General features: G+C 36.9%; 1 non-coding gene across 1 annotated transcript; it reads right to left on the reverse strand.

Moving 5' to 3' along the window:
* Nucleotides 1-14,719: 14,719 nt before the first annotated feature.
* Nucleotides 14,720-14,829, reverse strand: LOC115940575 (U6 spliceosomal RNA). The gene has a single exon (XR_004075309.1). It is a non-coding gene; the product is annotated as a U6 spliceosomal RNA (small nuclear RNA).
* Between the last annotated feature and the right edge of the window lie 4,471 nt (nt 14,830-19,300).

Raw genomic sequence — 19,300 nt, forward strand, 5'->3', positions numbered from 1 at the left:
GGATAGCCAAGCGTATTAATCATCTCTCACACACACACAAAATGTCTAACAAATATTGCAGCATATATGTACAAGGCCTGGAGCCCTGACCAGTGCAGAGAGCACAGAATGGTCTACGTGTACGATAATTAGAGAGAAGAGGGTGATAGACGACCGGGAAAGAGCAGGGATGAAAAGAGGCATCAAAGGATGAGGCCTGGCAGGAAACTCAGGTGACACAGAGCTCATTTCCCTATCAGTATGGACGGTCATATTCACTAGCACAAATATCATCTTCTTTCAGTTTCATCACATTTGTGCAGCAAATCATGTTCTCTTATTTACATTATATTGGGGACTCATTTGCTGAAGGCAATGATCAGACTCCACAGATTTCCTATCAAGAGGAGAACTCGGAAGTCCATCTGGTTCATTTGTAGCCTTGAGGTGGGCTTCATGAGCCCCAGTCCGAAACCAAGTTCTGTGCCTGAAAAGCCTGCTCTGAAATAAACCATCGGTCTTGTTTTCTAACCAATTGTGGAATGAATTTTAAAATATTAACTTTGTCCCAAAGTAAAACATCATTATTTCAAGCTAGTGTCAATTAACAGTGTTATATTATACCAGTTTAAAAACATATGAGCTACATAGAAACTAGGAAGTTCATATTTTGAGACTGTGATAGGAATAATACACACCCCATATATAAATTAAATCCCTTGCTCCACATCATAAGGATGGTATATGTTGATGTCTTGTCTTCAAGTCAAGCTGACCAGCTTTCTGATAGTGGCCAGTACATTTCATTTCCTCCCACGGTACGATCTAGATTCCAATTTGTAAAAATGTAAACAAGCTTAGAAAAATTACTTTTTTCCTAGTAAGCAATTATAATGAAGCATCTATGGCAAAACTTATTTAAATATCTCTTAAACGTATTCAATTAATGTCCGCAACATTCTTTTTTGTTTTTGTTTTTTACCTCTCTTTTGTCAGAGTTTGCATGAGAGTCAAGTGAAGCAATTAGAAGAAAACAAAAAAGGAGGAGAGTAGGCAAATTAAAAGAGGTTGGCATAAAGAAGGCCAAAGGCCAAATATCTATCATACATTACCATCACTGATGTGGTGGGAGACAGAGTCTGTCAGGCTCCATGACCCAATTTGAGGATTTTAATGTGCCCCTTTTTCCAAAACATTCAGCTAAAGGAACTAAAATGTTGCACAGTCAGGACAAAATCCCATCATTGTGACAATCTCTCCAATGTCCTTTTCTGGTTTCTCGGCTGGATTTTCAGAGCTCTTATTCTTTTAAAAGTTAGCTTGTGGGAATCTCAATCGCTAATTTGAACATCTATTTAATTTATAACACTTTTAGTTGAATTTGCTCTGGTGCAATGCTGCACTTGAACAGAGCGCCTTGGAAATAATTGTTAAATCCAGTGCTATTGCAAAAAGCTTGCTTTCAGACTATTCTAACTCTTGAAGCAAAGAAAGCACCGCGAAAAAGCGAATGAAAAAGATTTCTCACAATCTGTGATTTTGTTTTCAGAAAATAAATTTATTATTGTTCTGCTCTCAAACAGAGAGTCAGCGAAACAGAGAAGGAAAGAGATAGATACAGGGAAATGATACATCCTAGAAAGCCTCTCGATCCTTTCTGCAAAGAGAAATAAATAGCCAGTTCAAATAAACTAAGTTCACTTTAGAGAATAAAACATGAGATCTAAATGTGGTCTGAGACATTACTGAGGATGTGCCATTGCCAAGTGGGTAGTCTTCAGAGCTTTCTAGCTTCTACTAGTTATCCCATCCATGGACAAAGGGAAAGTGAATTAAAGACGCCAGAGCCACAAGGGCAGGATAAGCTCTTTCCACACTCACCAGCACAACCATCTTGGGAGGTATGGCTGCTGAGGGCAGATGGAAGTCCCCGACTAGACACAGCAATGGTCTCCACGATACCCTCCCTCATATCAGTGCTGCAGAGACAAGAGCATTTTACACAAGCTAGCAAAGTGATCTGTGACAGTCATCATTAACGAGAACTGGTATTTGTGCAGCATTCTGAAGTGTGTATGAAGGGTTTTTCTTAAACAGTATCTCTTTTTTTCTCTCTGAAAAAAAGATCAACATTACTATCATTATTTTGCAGATGACCATATTGAGTGTCAAAGAATTTAAGGGAACCCAAGTCTAAATACGAAACTTTTCCCATCACATTGCCTAGATACGCAATTGTTCTCCTGATCGCCTGTCATCATATGTACTGAAATCTAGGGAAGTCTATGCCCTGTTGCTACTATTGATGAGATGTAGTATAGTTCATGGAAAATTATCTTAAGTGAATCGTACTTACTCAAATAAAAAATTTTGTGGAGAACCATGGGAAGTAATACATTGAAAAGCAATTGTACGAAAGAGAGAATAATTTGTTGTATTTCTATCTTGTGGCAGACTGTTCTTCCCCATAATGTGAAAGCATCAGAATTTACATAGTCAATGTCTTTTGAGCTCCAGCTGATTTAAATATTTTTCTTTAGCAATATCTGAAGGGTTATTTAACTCCAGATTGTTTTTTTAAAAGACAACAAAGATTTACTGAAAATGCTCTATCTAAATAGCATCATTAAAAAACTTTCTTCTTGACAAAAAGTAATGGGGCCCAGGGTGGCTCAGATGGCTAAGTGTCTGCCTTTGGCTCAGATCATGATCCCGGGGTCCTGGGATCGAGCCCGACATCCGGTTTGCTGCTGAGCAGGGAGCCTGCTTCTCCCTCTCCCTCTACCCCTCCATCCTTCTTGTGCTCTCTCCCTACCTCTCTCTCTCAAATAAGTAAATAAAATCTTTAAAAAATAACTACATACATCAGGGGCGCCTGGGTGGCTCACTCATTAAGCGTCTGCCTTCGGCTCAGGTCATGATCCCAGGGTCCTGGGATCGAGCCCCACATCGGGCTCCCTGCTCAGTGGGAAGCCTGCTTCTCCCTCTCCCACTCCCCCTGCTTGTGTTCCCTCTCTCGCTGTGTCTCTCTCTGTCAAATAAATAAATAAAATCTTAAAAAAAATAACTACATACATCAAACATAATCAAGTTGTAACCAGCACTAGGTAATATAAAATCTTAACCTCCAACTCCTTCTCACTTAGTAACTAGTGAAAACTTAGAAATGGGCACAGGATGTGGTCCTGTTTAAATTTTTTTAATTAAAGTTTTCTGGATCATTATCAGTAAAAAAAAAAAAATCTTGTAAAGTCATGAAAGAGAAGCAGCAGTCACAGCAGAAATTTTCAAAAGAAAGAACTAGCTGGTATATACCATCAAGGGAGATAATAAGCCCCCAAAGTATACTATTATTTACCACTGACTGTCACATCATCCCATGGTGGTGAGAGGCAGACACATAAGGCACTGTCCTTGATTGTCTTGCATAATCTGCAAAGTACAAGATATTGAAATATACATGATGTAGATATGGATATAAATATTGATATTAGACATAAGCACATATACAAAGAGTACATGAGGCTCTTGAGGTTTTCACTAATCTGCATAATACGTTCCTGCGCATCACAGGTAAAGAGGCCATAGATCCAGTTTATGCTGATTATTCTATTGGCCCATTAGTTAATGGCTTCTTTTTTTCTCAAAGGTGTCATAGATCAGATAAAATAATATATACACACTCTGTTCTTGGGAATTGAGGAAAATAATCGGGCACTTGGAGCTTAAAGAGCTGTTTATCAACTTTATTGTAAAAAACTTTTGCAATACAAAAGCATCAGGAGTTGTGCAGATAATTGGTGAATCAAGTCAGGATAGAAATAAACTCCAAACGAAAATTTGGATTGCAGATGGAATAAAGCAGATCGTCTGTGCTGGAGTTCCTTGGGTATCTAAATATAACAGACAACTAATCACGTAGAAAAGCTTCAAGTTGTCATCCTGTGCAGGAATTTTTAAGGCAAGAAGCCAAATCTAGTACTATAACTTTGTGTGAAGTTGGAAAATGTTTGACAAAATCAGTAGATACTGGCCCGATTTTCTCCACTTAATGATCAGAACATCTAAGACAATTGTGTGGATCAGTGAGTAGGATCAGCGACTCACTCATTTACAAGTATATTTCACTGAGCAAGCGGTAAACAGACCTTTCAGAGACATATACATATTTGGAAATATAAATAATAAATCACTTCTAACAGCTAAATTGAGTTTCACACATACTTGGAGAGTATCAGCCTGGGTATTGAGATTTATAACAGTTGTCTATTTGCATAACATGCCCAATGTGCGTTTGAAGAAAACTCAGGATAATATCGATGCCAAGAAGTGAGTCTCTCATCCCGTAAGGACCGATGACCAGTTATGTTCTGAGGTAAATGAAAGGTTGAACTGAGACACAGGTCACCTAAAAGAAGTTCATTGGGATAAAAATAAAATACCCATCACCGGGCTAACTCATCCCCCTGCCAGAATCCTCGGTTTGTTTCTCAGAGTCCATAGTCTCTCATGGTTCATCTCCCCCTCCGATTTCCACCCCTTCATTCTTCCTGCTATCTTATTCTTTTTTTTTTAACATATAATGCATTATTTGTTTCAGATGGGTATTAAAGAGGGCACGTTCTGCTTGGAGCACTGGGTGTTATACGCAAACAATGAGTCATGGAACACTACATCAAAAACTAATGATGTGATGTATGGTGATTAACATAACATAATAATAAATAAATAAATAAATAAATAAATAAATAAATAAATAATAAATAAAATAAACTTTGAATGTAGCGCATACGTCTGTGGTCTCAAAAACATCTACCCATTTAAAGTAGTGTCTAATCCTCTCTCCACAAGTATTTGCTTAGTTGTTTCTGGGAGTTCTCAAAATCTCTTCACAGTCAACGTGTCGGTTGCTGTGTTCTTCCTCTTCTGCTCTGTCTGCATACTCCATGAACAAAGCTACTCGCCGAGCCCCAGATGCTGCCACCGGACATCTTGGGGTCATCTGCGTGTCAACCTAGTTGTTATATAATGTACCTCATTTTATTGTGTTTGGGGATTTTTTTTGTTTTTTTTAAGATTATTTATTTATTTTTGCGAGAGAGAGATAGAGAGAGAGAGCACCAGCAGCGGGGAGTGGCAGGCAGAGGGAGAAGCAGGCTCTCCCGCTGAGCAAGGAGCCCGATGCAGGGCTCGATCCCAGGACCCTGGGATCAGGACCTGAGCCGAAGGCAGACGCTTAACCCACTGAGCCACCCAGGTGCCCTATTGTGTTCTGTTATATTGCACTTTGCAGGTACTGCCTTTTTCTTACAAAATTGAAGGTCTGTAGCAACCTTGTGTTGAGCAAGTCTATCCCTGCCCTTTTCCCAACATTGCTCATTTCATGTCTCTCTGTTACATCTTGGTAATTCTTATAAAATTTCAAATTTCTTCATTATTATTATGTTATGGTTTTCATTATTATTATGTTTGTCTGTGATCAGTGGTCTTTGATGTTGCTATTGTTCATTGTTTTGGGACACCACCAGCTGCACCCATCCAAGACAGTGAGCTTAATAAGTATTCTGAGTTGTGACTACTCGACTGGCTCTTCCCCCATCTCTCTCTCTCCTCGAGCCTCCCTATTTCATAAGACACAATAAAATTAGGCCAATTACTAATGCCACAATGGCCTCTAAGTGTTTTGACGAAATAAAGAGTCATGAGTCTTTCACTTTAAATCAAAAGCTAGAAATGATTGAACTGAAGGAGGAAAGCATGTCTGAAGCTAAGACAGGTCGAAAGCTAGGCCTCTTGTGCCAAACAGTTGGCCAAGTTGTGAATGCAAGGAAAAGCTCCTGGAGGAGATTAAAAGTATTATTCCAGTGAACACACAAGTGATAAGAAAGCGAGAGGCCCATATTGCCGATGTGAATAAAGTCTGAGTGGTCTGGATGGAAGATCAAACCAGCCACAGCAGTCCCTTAGGCCAAAGTCTAATCCAGAGCAAGGCCCTGACTCTCTTCAATTCTGTGAAGGCTGAGGGAGGTGAGGAAGCTGCTGAAGAAAAGTGTGAAGCTGGCAGAGGCTAGTTCATGAGGTTTAAGAAAAGAAATCATCTCCATAACATCAAGGTGCAGGGTGAAGCAGCAAGTGCTGATGTGGAGGCCGCGGCAAGTCCTCCAGAAGATCCAGCTAAAGTAATTAACAAGGGTGGCTACACTAAACAATAGATTTTTTTTTAGCAACAGATTTTCAGTGTAACTACTACCTGTAAGATAAGAAGTAGAAGTTGTCTCTAATTTGGTCTCTGCTGGATTCCTTTCGAAAGGGTCAGTTTTACTAAATAGTCATGGCTTTTAGTCAGTTCCAAGCAACAGAAAACAGAATCAAAACTGCTGAACCCGTTTTCATTAAAGTTTATATTCAGGGACATACAGGTTAGAAGCTCTCTCCATGGTTACCTTTACATTAAATTATTAACCGAAGAGATGACAGTATAAGTATATCAAAAAGCAATGAAACTGAAAATAGAGGTATTTGAATAACACACTGGCACACATCATGTCAAGTAATTAAAAGTCCACAGATACCAAAACATAATAATAATAATGCTTAGGCTAAGAGTTAGCTTAATTACATGTCAGCTGTTAACACCTAGAAGCATCAGCCGAGTTATTGTTCATCTGTTATACTCCTGATTTTTCGTATTTGCTTCCAGGTTATTTTTTTTATTTATGTATAATAGTCACATTATTAAATATGGACATTGGGAAAAACCTTTGGGTTAACAAAACAGAAACATAATTTGAAGCCAGGAGTTAGGTAGCCATATTGGATTGTCACTATTGTGAACCTGGCACGATTTTTATGACATTTGCTTTTCCCTGAGGAGTTAAAATGTCTGAGGAGGAGATGCCATGTAATGTTTTGTGACAATAGCATTCTTTGGGTAGTATTGGGTATAATGCCTTATATTTCAGATATGGAAATCTTTCCATCTAAAGAAATTGAGAGCATTGTACAGAAAGGCATGAAAGCAAGATTTCATCAACACAAACACCTCTGCACAGACTCTACAATTAAAAGAATCCCAGGGCAGACATTGCCATCCTACAAATGCCTCTATGCACATATTCTGAGACTTTTTAATTAAATCAGATGTTTTGGAGGTACCTAAAATAACATTAAGGAAGACTCCCTATCTCTAGATTTATACCATGCCAATGACATCTTTAGCACCTATATTCGCTGTCCATTGTGTATTTTTGTATCTATGGGAAGTAAATATTAGTCCATTGCATTTCAAAAAAAAATGTGATAGAATGGAGAACACAATGTAATTTTATGGTTGCTGATACTAATAATATAATTGAAGAAAATTCTTAGGTTAGATCATTCCTGCCTAGATTACTTAGAAAATGTATCACACTTGACTGGACAAAGGCCTAGGGTATCTGGAAATGTTTCTCATATTCAAAGTCTGAGTTCCCTACTGAATGACATATCAAGTATTGCACCTGCTTTTATCATCTTGAACGCCTTAGGGATTTTCTCTAATAGATTTTGTCAAATTATTGTTGTAAATTTCTGATGTGATTTATAAGCTTATTTAGCACATTTTCCTATTTGAAGGAAATATTTGTAAGAGCAGTGATATGGTTTATAGGGCTTCTAAAAGAGACAGGATGAGATTTTTTTCTCTCTCTCTTTTAAATGTATCGATTAATTTACCTTTCCTTAAAATTTTTATTTATTTATTTGTTTGTTTGTTTGTTTGTTTTTGGTGAAACTGTACCTGAGAACGTATGAGAGAGGAAGACAATCAAGTGGTTATCTGTTTCTCATTGTAGCATGAAAGCTTATTTGTATTAAATGAAAAGAGGAGTTTGGTTGTGCAAAATTACTTGTGAGAATGCTGCTCAGTGAAAGCAGTGATATTCTGGAGCCCAAGAGACTGAAGGCTTTACTCAACAGACAAGTTTCCCCCACCGCCGCCCCTGTTTCTGTGCTTTCAGGATGACCAAGCCATATATATCATGTTCTATGAGAATTGAAGAAGCTCATCCATACCTACAAGCAGGACTTTTCTGAGGGTCATTGAATTTGGCCACTGGATAGGAGACCTTTGTCGAGCAACCCAGAAAAAGCTCCTAAGTTTGGTTTTTAGAGAACATATTGGTCCCTGCACTCTATTCATTTTTCTAGTCTTACGTATTTGTTTCACAAACAAGCTCTCTGTGTGACCTGAATTCTAAATTAAAAGTTATCTGTTTTAATATTATAGCACATTTATTTCATAATATTTATCATGAAACTTGTGGTTCCATGTAGTCAGAGATCATTTCTAATTGCTTTACACCTGTCTATACAGCAACAAGCCCATTTTACTACTTAGATGTCCCTCTTAGATGCTCAAAAAAATTTTTTTTTACATACTAATTGACTAAGTGGATGAATTACTGAATGAATGAATACAATAGCCCCCATGTTTCCTCCACTTAGCAAAATTGTAACAATCTTTCAAATCCTGGCTAAAGTACCCTCTTTCCACTCCAATCCCAAACTAATTAATCAGTTCAAAACACTTTACCATGTAACAGTAGCAAAGGTACTAGGTAATGTACACTAGACTCATTTATCTCACTTATATTTTTGCATTAATCATTTATTGGTTTCTTTTATTAATTCCTTCTTACATATGGCTTATATCTGTACTTAAATTATTAAATGCTGGAGTATATAGTCTGAATCTTATAAGGAACCAAATATTTATATGTTGACTAACTTGTTATTTAATGAAGAAATTTTTCCCAAGGAATATGTCACTAGCTTTGCTTTTACTCATCATTTCCCTTGAATTACCACATCCCCATTGCACTGTGTGGGGTCCTTCACTTTCAGTCACATCTCCTCTTGTGTGTGAACATTTCCATACGTGGAGAGGGGCGTGGCTAAGAAATTGGGGACTAAGAAAGAGAGGATACATGTACAACCAGTTTTGCTCTATTTTGTTGACAGCAAGTAAGAGTCAGGGTGTCAGCTAGAAAATAAAATGTGTTTTTTTTATTTCAAAATCATGCTTCATCTATGAAACGTTGCCTTTCTAACAGAGAATCTAATCTCACAAACTTCTATATTTTTTATCTCATTAATCAGGGCAACTATCTTCATTTAGACAAATTACTATCTCTGCAAAGAGCCATCAGTTGGCCCAATTCCAAGAGAATCCCATTCATTAGTTGTGGTGTGTAAATAGCAGCCATTTCACCTTCCCCTACACGAGCCTGCCCCTGCGTAGACGAGAGCATGAGGGAGATCAACGATGGAATTAAAAGCCTTGCTTTGGAGAAAGAAATTCACATAAACCCCTGTCTGTGAGCCTTCACACCTTTTTCTTGGCTTCTACAACACTTTCACACAGATATATTAACAATTTATAATTCACAATTTTGTAGCTATTTGATTACAAATCATCTTCAAGGTAATCAATTTATAATGTTATCTTCTCAGAGTCCATCCCAGCTCTTGGCACATAGTAGGTATTAAATAATCATCTAAATATCTTACCCATCATAGGAATTACCAAGCAGCATTATGTATCTGTCTGCATCGTATATAACCATATATATCCCCAGGTTTGTTTTTTTTTAAGATTTTTATTTATTTATTTGAGAGAGAGAGGCAGAGATAGGGAGAGAGAACATGAGCAGGGAGGAGAAGGAGAAGCAGGTTCCCCGCTGAGCAGGGAGCCCGATGTGGGGCTCGACCCCAGGACCCCAGGATCATGATCTGTGCCAAAGGAAGGCAGATGCTTAACTGACTGAACCACCCAGGTGCCCCAATATCCCCAGATTTTTTAAAATTCTAACTATAACTAAAACCCAGCCAAAAAAGCAGTCCTTATAACCAATTAAATATCCCAAGGGGTTATAAAGACTTATTTAAATTAAATAATTAACAATTTAATGCAGTGTAATAATGTGAAGAAGCCTCCATAAAATCCCAATGTGCTCGAATTGCTTCTTGGCTGGAGAACACATCCACATTGAGAATAGCCTACCCCAACTCTACAGGACCCTCCCGACCTCACTCTATGTGTCTCTTCATCTCTATCCTTTCATATCCTTCACTAAACTGGTAAACATAAGAATTTCCCTGAGTTCTCTGGGCCACTCTAACAACTCAATTGAAGCCGAGGACAGGGTCATGAGAACCTCCGATTTGTAGCCAAATCAGAGAGAAGTTGTGAGCAACCTGAGGATCTACTCCTTGTGACTGGCATCTGAAGTTGGGGGAGGTGGGCAGTCTTGTGAGACGGAGCCATTAACTTGTGGGATTTGACACCATCTCCAGGTACTGTTAAAATTGACTTAAATTATAGGACACCCAGCCAATGTCTCAGACAATCACTTTTGGGGAAAAAAGACCAACACATTTGGTGGTGCAGAAGTGCAAGAAATGAAGTGTTCTTATGAGTAGTAAAGGAAACACACATGAAGAAGATTGAACTGAGATTTTTCCTTACAATGGGAGAGAAAGAAAGATGGGGTTATTAATTTTAACTACAGATATGTGTGTGTGAATATATATATTCTTTTTTTAAAAACTATTTAAATTCAAGTTAGCTAATATATAGTGTATTACTAGTTTCAGAGGTAGAGTTTAGTGATTCATCAGTTGCATGTAACACCCAGTGCTCATCACATCGTGTGCCCTCCTTAATACCCATTACCCAGTTATCCCTTCTCCCAAGCCACCTCCCCTCCAGCAATCCTCCGTTTGTTTCCTAGAGTTAAGGGTCTCTTATTATTTGTTTCCCTCTCTGATTTCATCTTATTTTATCTTTCCCTCCCTTCCCCTATGATCCTCTGTTTTGTTTCTTGAAATCCACATATGAATGAAATTATATGGTCTTTGCCTTTCTCTGACTGACTTATCTTACTTAGCATAACGCCCTCTAGTTTCATCCACGTCATTGCAAATGGCGAGATTTCATTCTTTTTGATGGCTGCCTAATATTCCATTGTAGATCTACCACATCTTATTTATCCAAAAACCCAGTCAAGAAATGGGCAGAAGATATGAACAGACATTTCTCCAAAGAAGACATCCAAATGGCCAACAGACACATGAAAAAGTGCTCAACATCGCTCGGCATCAGGGAAATACAAATCAAAACCACAATGAGATACCACCTCACACCAGTCAAAATAGCTAAAATTAACAACCCAGGAAACAACAGATGTTGGCGAGGATGTGGAGAAAGGGGACCTTCTTACACTGTTGGTGGGAATGCAAACTGGTGCAGCCACTCTGGAAAACAGTATGGAGGTTCCTCAAAAAGTTAAAAATACAGTTACCCTATGACCCAGCAATTACACTACTAGATATTTATCCAAAGGATAAAAACATAGTGAATTGAAAGGGTAAATATATATATTCTTAAAACATATACTATTTTTATCATTTAAGAGTGACATAAAGGATATCAATTTCTATCTAAGATATCAAATTCTATATATGTTTTAGTATCTTGGAGAAATATACAATCCAGGTCAATTTTAAAATAAATAAACACACAATCCATATATATGTATTGTGTGCATGTGTATGTGTGTGTGTGTATATATATATATATACATATATATGTAACTGTACAAGTGCTCCCCCCTGAAAAGAAAAGTATTATAGTAAGAACTCATTTATAAACATTTTGTACTAAGCAATATTCTAAATGTATTACATGAATTTTCTCCATATTCCTCACAATAAACTTAAAAGGTAAGCACTATAAATTTCCCAATTTACAAAAAAGTAAAAGGATAGAATTAGAAGTTAGTATTTGTCTGTGGTCACTTGTGGCAGACCTAAAATTCAAACCTTAGGAGACAGACTCCAGAACGTTCTCTGTTAACCACATTACTATACATGAAGTTTGATTTTGTGAACTACCAAATATTTGTTCCTATTTAGAGACTGATGTAATAGACTGTAGTACTTCTAAGAAAAAAAGGGAACTTATGAAAATTGAGTTTTATGCCCTTGATCTTTAATGTTTCTTAGATACTAGAACCTTTGAAAATCTGGCAAGTACTATGGGCTTTACCTTCAGAGATTTGGGTGTAAATACATGTGTATGTACACATACATGTAGAAATGTACATAAACTTGTGTTTTATTTTAGAGTTTCCTCAGACAGCCTAAACACCAATTTATGAAAGTAGAATTAAATAAGCATTATGTATGGGGTGCCTGGTGGCTCAGTCGGTTAAGTGCCTGCAGACTCTAGATGTCGGCTCAGGTCATGATATCAGGGTCCTGAGATCGAGCCCTACATCGGGCTCTGTGCCGGGCATAAAGCCTGCTTGGGATTCTCCCTCTGCCTCTCTCCAGCTCCCCTCCTTCTCCTAAAAAAATATGTATATTAGTCCATTCTCAGTACTTCTTTATTCATTTTAATCAATTTTAGTTTTAGCTACAAAATATTTTTAGATAGACTTATTGATCTATTTTTTAGTAACTCTGTTTTTTTGAAACACAGAACTTAATTTTCTATGAGCAGATTGTATAAATAGTTTAGGTAACTCTCAAAGGCTAGTCAAGTTGCTGTGTGGTTTAGTTCCAATATAAATATCCCTAAGAGCATAGGCATAAGAAGCAGGAGCGTAAGAAAGGCAACCCAAGTATTTGAGGACTGAGGGTGTTTTTGTGGGCTAGCTTGAAAATGTTTCTACTTTCAATAACATTTTCTTTTTGAGCAAAGGCTGATCACATTAAATCACATTAAATCAATATGCAATACTTCTCTCCCTTGCCTCAATCATAATGGCTACAAACTCCCTAAGGATTAAAAAAAAAAAAATGGAACAGATTGTTGCAGGACACCCCGGTGTCTTTAGGGAAAGGCTTACTAAAGAATATGGAGATAGTAATATATTGAGTGCCAGAAGTAAGTTAGAGTAATAATCTTCATATCAAAGTTGAGGGAGATTCTATAAATATCATTTTAATAGATATGGTGACTACTAGGCCAAATCATTTTTAGTGGTGAGTGATAAAAAAAATCCAATGCAAATTAAATAGGGTAGCTGAACACAACTGAAAAGTCTAAAACTAATCTGTCTCCAGACGTGGTTTGACCAGTGATCCTAACCAATTTTTCAGCAATTTTTTTCTCCCCTCCTCTGTAGCAGTTTCACCTGTTAGCCAGATTCCCTTTTGATAGACAGAAATGTTTGCTGCACCTGGGTTACATAGCTTTCTTTTTTAATACAGGAAGAGACTGTTTCCTACAACCAATAAATAAATCTATTTTTCCCTCTGATTGGACCATCTTTGAACCAATCACTGCCGCCAGGGGAGTAGAATATACTTGTAAATATATGAGTTATATAGAGCAATACCATACATTTCAAGGGTCAAAAATATTTAATAATATTTGTTGTTCCTTTTTTTGAAAGGCGTGTATTTGAGTGTTATTAGTATGACAATTATGGGTCTTTTGCTTCACTAATCTACCTCAGATCTTATATTACCAAGTTTCTCTGTGATTCTTAGTATTCAGCTATGAACTGGAAATCTCCTTGCCCCCCAGTCACTATTTTGTTCATTGTAAGGATGGAAATCAAGAGTAATATGACAATGGCCACTTAGCTTTAGATTTGTAATGTGTGGATCCTTAGCAGAATAAACAAATATCAGTTGTTGAGTATCTTTTGGAAAATGCATTTAACCATAGACATAGAACCTTCTAGGATCCTTTTGAAGACCTCATTCCCTGCTATTTGAAGGCAACTAAAACGGGCATAATGGAGTTAAAAACCCGAAGACCATGCCCTTAAAATGTTTAATTGTGCTTTAGCCATTGTCACTTATTAAAGTTTTGTTACATTTTGACAGAGTAAAACACTGCATTTATCAAGGGCACTCTTTCTTACTTACAAACATTTTGAAACCTGTAGCAGCAACACAGGAGGAGGGGCAGAGCGAGAGACAGAGAGAGAGAGAGAAGTTTAAGCAGGCTCCACACCCAGCATGGAGCCGGATGTGGGGCTCAATCTTATTACCCTGAGATCATGACCTGAGCCAAAATCAAAAGTTGGCCACTTAACTGACTGAGCCACCCAGGTGCCCCGGGACAATTCTTGATAATAGATTTGAACATGAGGGTTAACAGAGTTGTCATAACTAGTTAATCAATCAATCAATCAATCATTCTCTTTTTCACCAAAGTAGTATTTCTGTGGCCGTAATAGAAAGAGTGTATTATCCCCGCAAAACATCGTATCCACCAGTCAAGTTTTGGAAATAAAGTTCTTCCACTGATATTTATGCACTTCTAGTATAAGTGTTTATGGGTTCAATTAAGAAAACATTATCACTTTCTATGTCTGTAAATTGGGAAGATGTATAATTGATATAAGTACTTCCTAGAGTTTTTGTGAGAAAGTAGCTGGTTCAGAACCAGGTACTAGCTCAGCATTCAACAAAATAGACTAACATTATTTTGTTGCTATTATTCTTTTTATCTTTCAGTTTGTGCTTTTGTGGCATAATCAACCTATATTTCCAGTTTTATTGAGATGTAATTGATATACAGCACTGCATATATTTAAGATGTATAGCATAATAATTTGATTTACATATATCATGAAATAATTACAAGTTTAGTTAACATCTATTATCTCATATAGTTACAAAAAATTATTTTCATTGTGATAAGAACTCAGGATTTACTCCCTTAACTTTCATGTATACCAAAAATATGGAACATGTCACAAAATTGTGTGTCATCCATGTAAGAAGTCATGCTGATCTTCTCTGTATCGTTCCAATTTTAGTATATGTGCTGCCAAAGTGATATTGTACTGTTTACAATATATACAAATATTGTATATATATGTTATATATAATGCCTATTTCAGTAGACCTTCCATCTTTGTCAGACAAAGCAATTCTTTTCAAGAAATTATTTCTTAACAGTGAATTAAGTGGTGAGGAAGTGACATTACGTGGTGTATTTTAGCAATCAACAAAAGATGAGAGTCTTTCTGAAATATTTATTTTAGGTCCTAGAATTTAAACATTGGACATTTATTCTTCTTGATCATCTTTTAAGATCAGACAATAAACAATTTGATTTGACATATTTCCTCTTTGGTGTTTTATACATCTGTTAAAACATAACAAACAGGGGTAGCACTTAATGAGAATCTGGAGAAGGATGTATATAAATAAACTGAATTTCAACTTGCAAGTTTTTTTTTTAATTTTTTTTTGAGAGAGAGAGAATAACAGAGAGAGGAGAAGGGTGAGGGTCAGAGGGAGAAGCAGACTCCCTGCCAAGCAGGGAGACCGATGCGGGACTCCAGGATCATGACCTGAGCCGAAGGCAGTCGCTTAACCAACTGAGCCACCCAGGTGCCCCAACTTGCAAGTTATTAATTGTTCCTTGGTATTAAAATAGATGTAACATGTTTATTATAGGATCTTTCTGCCAAATAACTGCAGCTTATTTCGAATAGTGGCTTCACAATCACAATAATATCTTAGTTAAGAAAGCCACATCATAGCCTAAGTGTATCAATATCACTATTTTACTAAAAATGCACCTAGTTTATTAAATGTTATATATTTCTAAATTTTTAAGATTAAATTTAATTATGCATAGAGGCAAAATTTTCCCCCAAATAATGTTATTTTTGAAGTAGTTAACCTTTAACATAGGACCAGCTTCTTCTTAGCTCAAGGGCTTTGTCCTAGTTCTTTTTTTTTTTTTAAAGATTTTATTTATTTATTTGACAGAGAGAGAGAGATAGCAAGGGCAGGAACACAAGCAGGGGGAGTGGAAGAGGGAGAAGCAGGCTTCCTGAGGAGCAGGGAGCCCGATGCGGGGCTCGATCCCAGGATCCTGGGATCATGACCTGAGCCGAAGGTAGACGCTTAACGACTGAGCCACCCAGGTGCCCCTTTGTCCTAGTTCTTTTCAGCATACTTTATATTTACCTATTTTCCGTTCAAATAAGTGCACTTAAGCAGATATATTGTTTACCCAGCCTATAATAGAGATAGTAATCATCTACTTCTAATTTGCTTACCAAAAAAAAAATCTTTCAGCCATATATTAATAGGTTTTAATACACCGAGGGCTCATACTGACCCTTAAAACAGCAACAGTAATATAGTAAAGCATCCACCTTAGTTACAAACTCCAAGTATTTTAATTGCCTCCATGATAGTTATAGTTGACTCCAGTTTTAAATGTCATTGCTGGTCAGGTTGTTAATAAGCTTTTTTCCTCCCTCGATGATTTCCTAAGTGATTCAGGGTTCGGAATCTGAACACTCCTACTCAGAGTAAACATAAAATAAACAGATAAAGGCCTAATGAGGGCAAAGTTGGGTCAAAATGATTTCATTATAAATGTTATATCACTGTAGCTATCCTCATTCTCACTTTTAGAAAGGTTTTATAAAGAAATAAGTAAATTTTTTATCATCATTTCTGAAATTAAATCAGTCATATAGTCAACAAGTATTTGCTGAGGAATGACTATGTCAGACGCTTTTCTAAAGCAAGCAGTGTTGGGGTTCCTGGGTGGCTCAGTCGTTAAGCAGCTGCCTTCGGCTCAGGTCATGATCCCAGGGGCCTGGGATCGAGCCTCACATCAGGCTCCCTGCTTGGCGGGAAGCCTGCTTCTCCCTCTCCCACTCCCCCTGCTTGTGTTCCTGCTCTCGCTCTCTCTCCCTGTCAAATAAACAAATAAATAAATAAAATCTTTAAAAAATAAAAAAAAGCAAGCAGTGGACAGACAGGCAAGGACCTTGCTTTAGGGGTGCTTACATTCTGGAGAGAATCTTGGATGGATTTCAGATTGAATAGTCAGAAAAATAAAGAAAACCAATATAATATTAAACAAGATAAATTAGAGAAGTGACAGTGTTACTAAAAAGAAAAAAAATACTTCTGTGATGCACTGAGGGGATATCTTTTAGATTTGGTGGTTCAGGAAACCCTTCTCGAAGGGACAAATTGGAAATGATATCTGAATTATGCAAAGTACTTGTCTGTGTGACCAACTGGAAGCAGAGCATTGCAGGCAAAGGGAATAAAAAATAAGAAAGAAATGATGGAATATTTGTATTTCATCAAAATGTGAACCACAAAAGTTCAATGACATTTTAATTTTTGAAATATCCTGAAAATATATCAATACAGTGTTTTAAGAAATGTTGTGGAAGCAAGGAATAAAAAAAAAAGTGGGCAATGACTTCAGAAAAAGATGTAAGAGAGCCGTCTCTGAACCTAATGTTCTTATACAACACCATTGTAAGGAAATTCGTGAATATGAGTGCTCATTTCAACAATAATTTTCTACCTATTTCTTCATAGGAAGGATGCCCAATTATCTCAGTCATTACAAACTTCGAGGTGACCTTCTAAAATATTTGTATGAACTATTTAGAAATATTGTTGTTGTTCCAACCCACAGTGAGAATTGCATTTCATCCTACAACCCAGTACTCACACTCACACTCACACTCACACACACACACACACACACAGAGGTATGTGCATATATAGCTGAAAAATGTTTCCCAAAACAATACTATGTGTGCTGAACTCTTGATATTTTCTATCATTTCATTTTTAAAACATGCTGATTACAACCTACTAAATTGATTTTATGAGCCATCAATGGGTTTCAACTTGAAGATTAGAAATCTTGTTCTAAAAGTCATTCAGCAATTGACATAGCCTAATCTATACATCAAAAAAAAAAAAAAACTAGGGCAATTTCTATAGGCTAATTGAAGTTATTTATCCTTTCAGAAAAAAAAAAGTAGTATAGTTCTTCAATGTTTTTCACAAACACTAAATTGAGAACAAAAACAAAGAAGAAAAAACCAGAATTATTCTTTTCTTTGCCTGACAGCACAGTAATTTTGTGTTTGTAAGGAAGGCAATGCTTATATTTAATAGGGTGGTAGAAAGATTTCCATACTTATAAGGAAAGGTGATTTTCTTTCTGGTCACTCCTGGCCCCAAGTATTGGTCTCAATTATCCCTTAAATGCAGAAAGGAAGCATCTAAGAATTTAACAGTAGAGAACTCTTAAGAGAATTGTAGTAGAAAATCAAAATGGTATTGGTTTAAAAACTTCATAACAGCATTTTAACAGTAATACTTGAAATTTTTGCTTTAATTTATCCTTAAAATTTTAACCACCTCAAGTAGAAATGTCACATAATAAGTTATTCCAAAACACAGTTTCACACAAATTTTGGCTTCAGAATACGTATTTACACAAATATTTGATGTTTTGGAATTTGCCCACAATCCACAAGAACAGAAGTAAAGTCATACTTTGCGTATATGGGTTTCAACAGACTGAAAGCCTGCCTTTATGCTGCCTTCCTTCTCAACTCTGACCCTAAGATACCTTATGTTTCTCATTTGTTACATCGAAATAATTTTTAAAAATTTGTTACACATACCTTGTAAAAATAATATCGTATAAACCAGAAAGTCTAATAAGTGCTTCAGATTTATGTAGGAAGCATGCAGACCCTGGCATTTATCATAGGCAAATCCTGGAGCCTTGCAAGATGCCTGTTAATTCCCTGTGAGCGGGCCCGGTAGTCTGACTCTTGTGCCTTTTCAACTCCTTCTTGTCTACTCTGGGTCACCCTGAGTGAAGCCATCAACTCTGCTATAAACCTTTACAGACTTTATTGTAGACTTAGAAGGTTATGTGGCCGGGTCCCATCAGGAATCCCACAAACTTCCCCCATCGGCTGATTCCACCCACTTGGCTTATTGCATCTAAATTTCCAAATTCCTTCCTATGGAATCCACAAGCTGCTGCCCTTATCTTCAGTGGAATCATTTTACCACACTCCAGGCCTCTTGAATATAAGATATTCCCCACCACATGGCTTACCTTGAAGTTCACTGACAAGAGGAAATCTCTTCTGTAACAGAAATTCTCAAACACTACAATATATATATACATGTATTGAGAGCATCTTCTGCAGATCTGAGAAGGTGCTGGATAGATGTCCTTTCACTTTTCTCCAAGGTAACCTTCACTTTTCTCCAAGGTAACCTCTACTTTAAGCTCTGGTTGAATTGCAGGCTGCAAGCACTTCAGTACTTAAGGGGTGAAACTTTCAATGAGTCTATAAGGCTCGTTTTAGTGGCTTAAGGAAGAAGTATCCAAATACTTCCATGGTAGGCCATGAGATCAGAAATCTACCCTGGTAAACTGTTTTGTTCAAATCAACTTGGTTGAGGTACAATTTTTATTGAATAAACTGCATCAATTTTGAATATACAG

The sequence above is a fragment of the Leptonychotes weddellii genome, chromosome 4 (genome assembly GCF_054177405.1).
Source record: "Leptonychotes weddellii isolate Sample4059 chromosome 4, ASM5417740v2, whole genome shotgun sequence".
In the NCBI taxonomy this organism is placed as follows: Eukaryota; Metazoa; Chordata; class Mammalia; order Carnivora; family Phocidae; genus Leptonychotes; species Leptonychotes weddellii.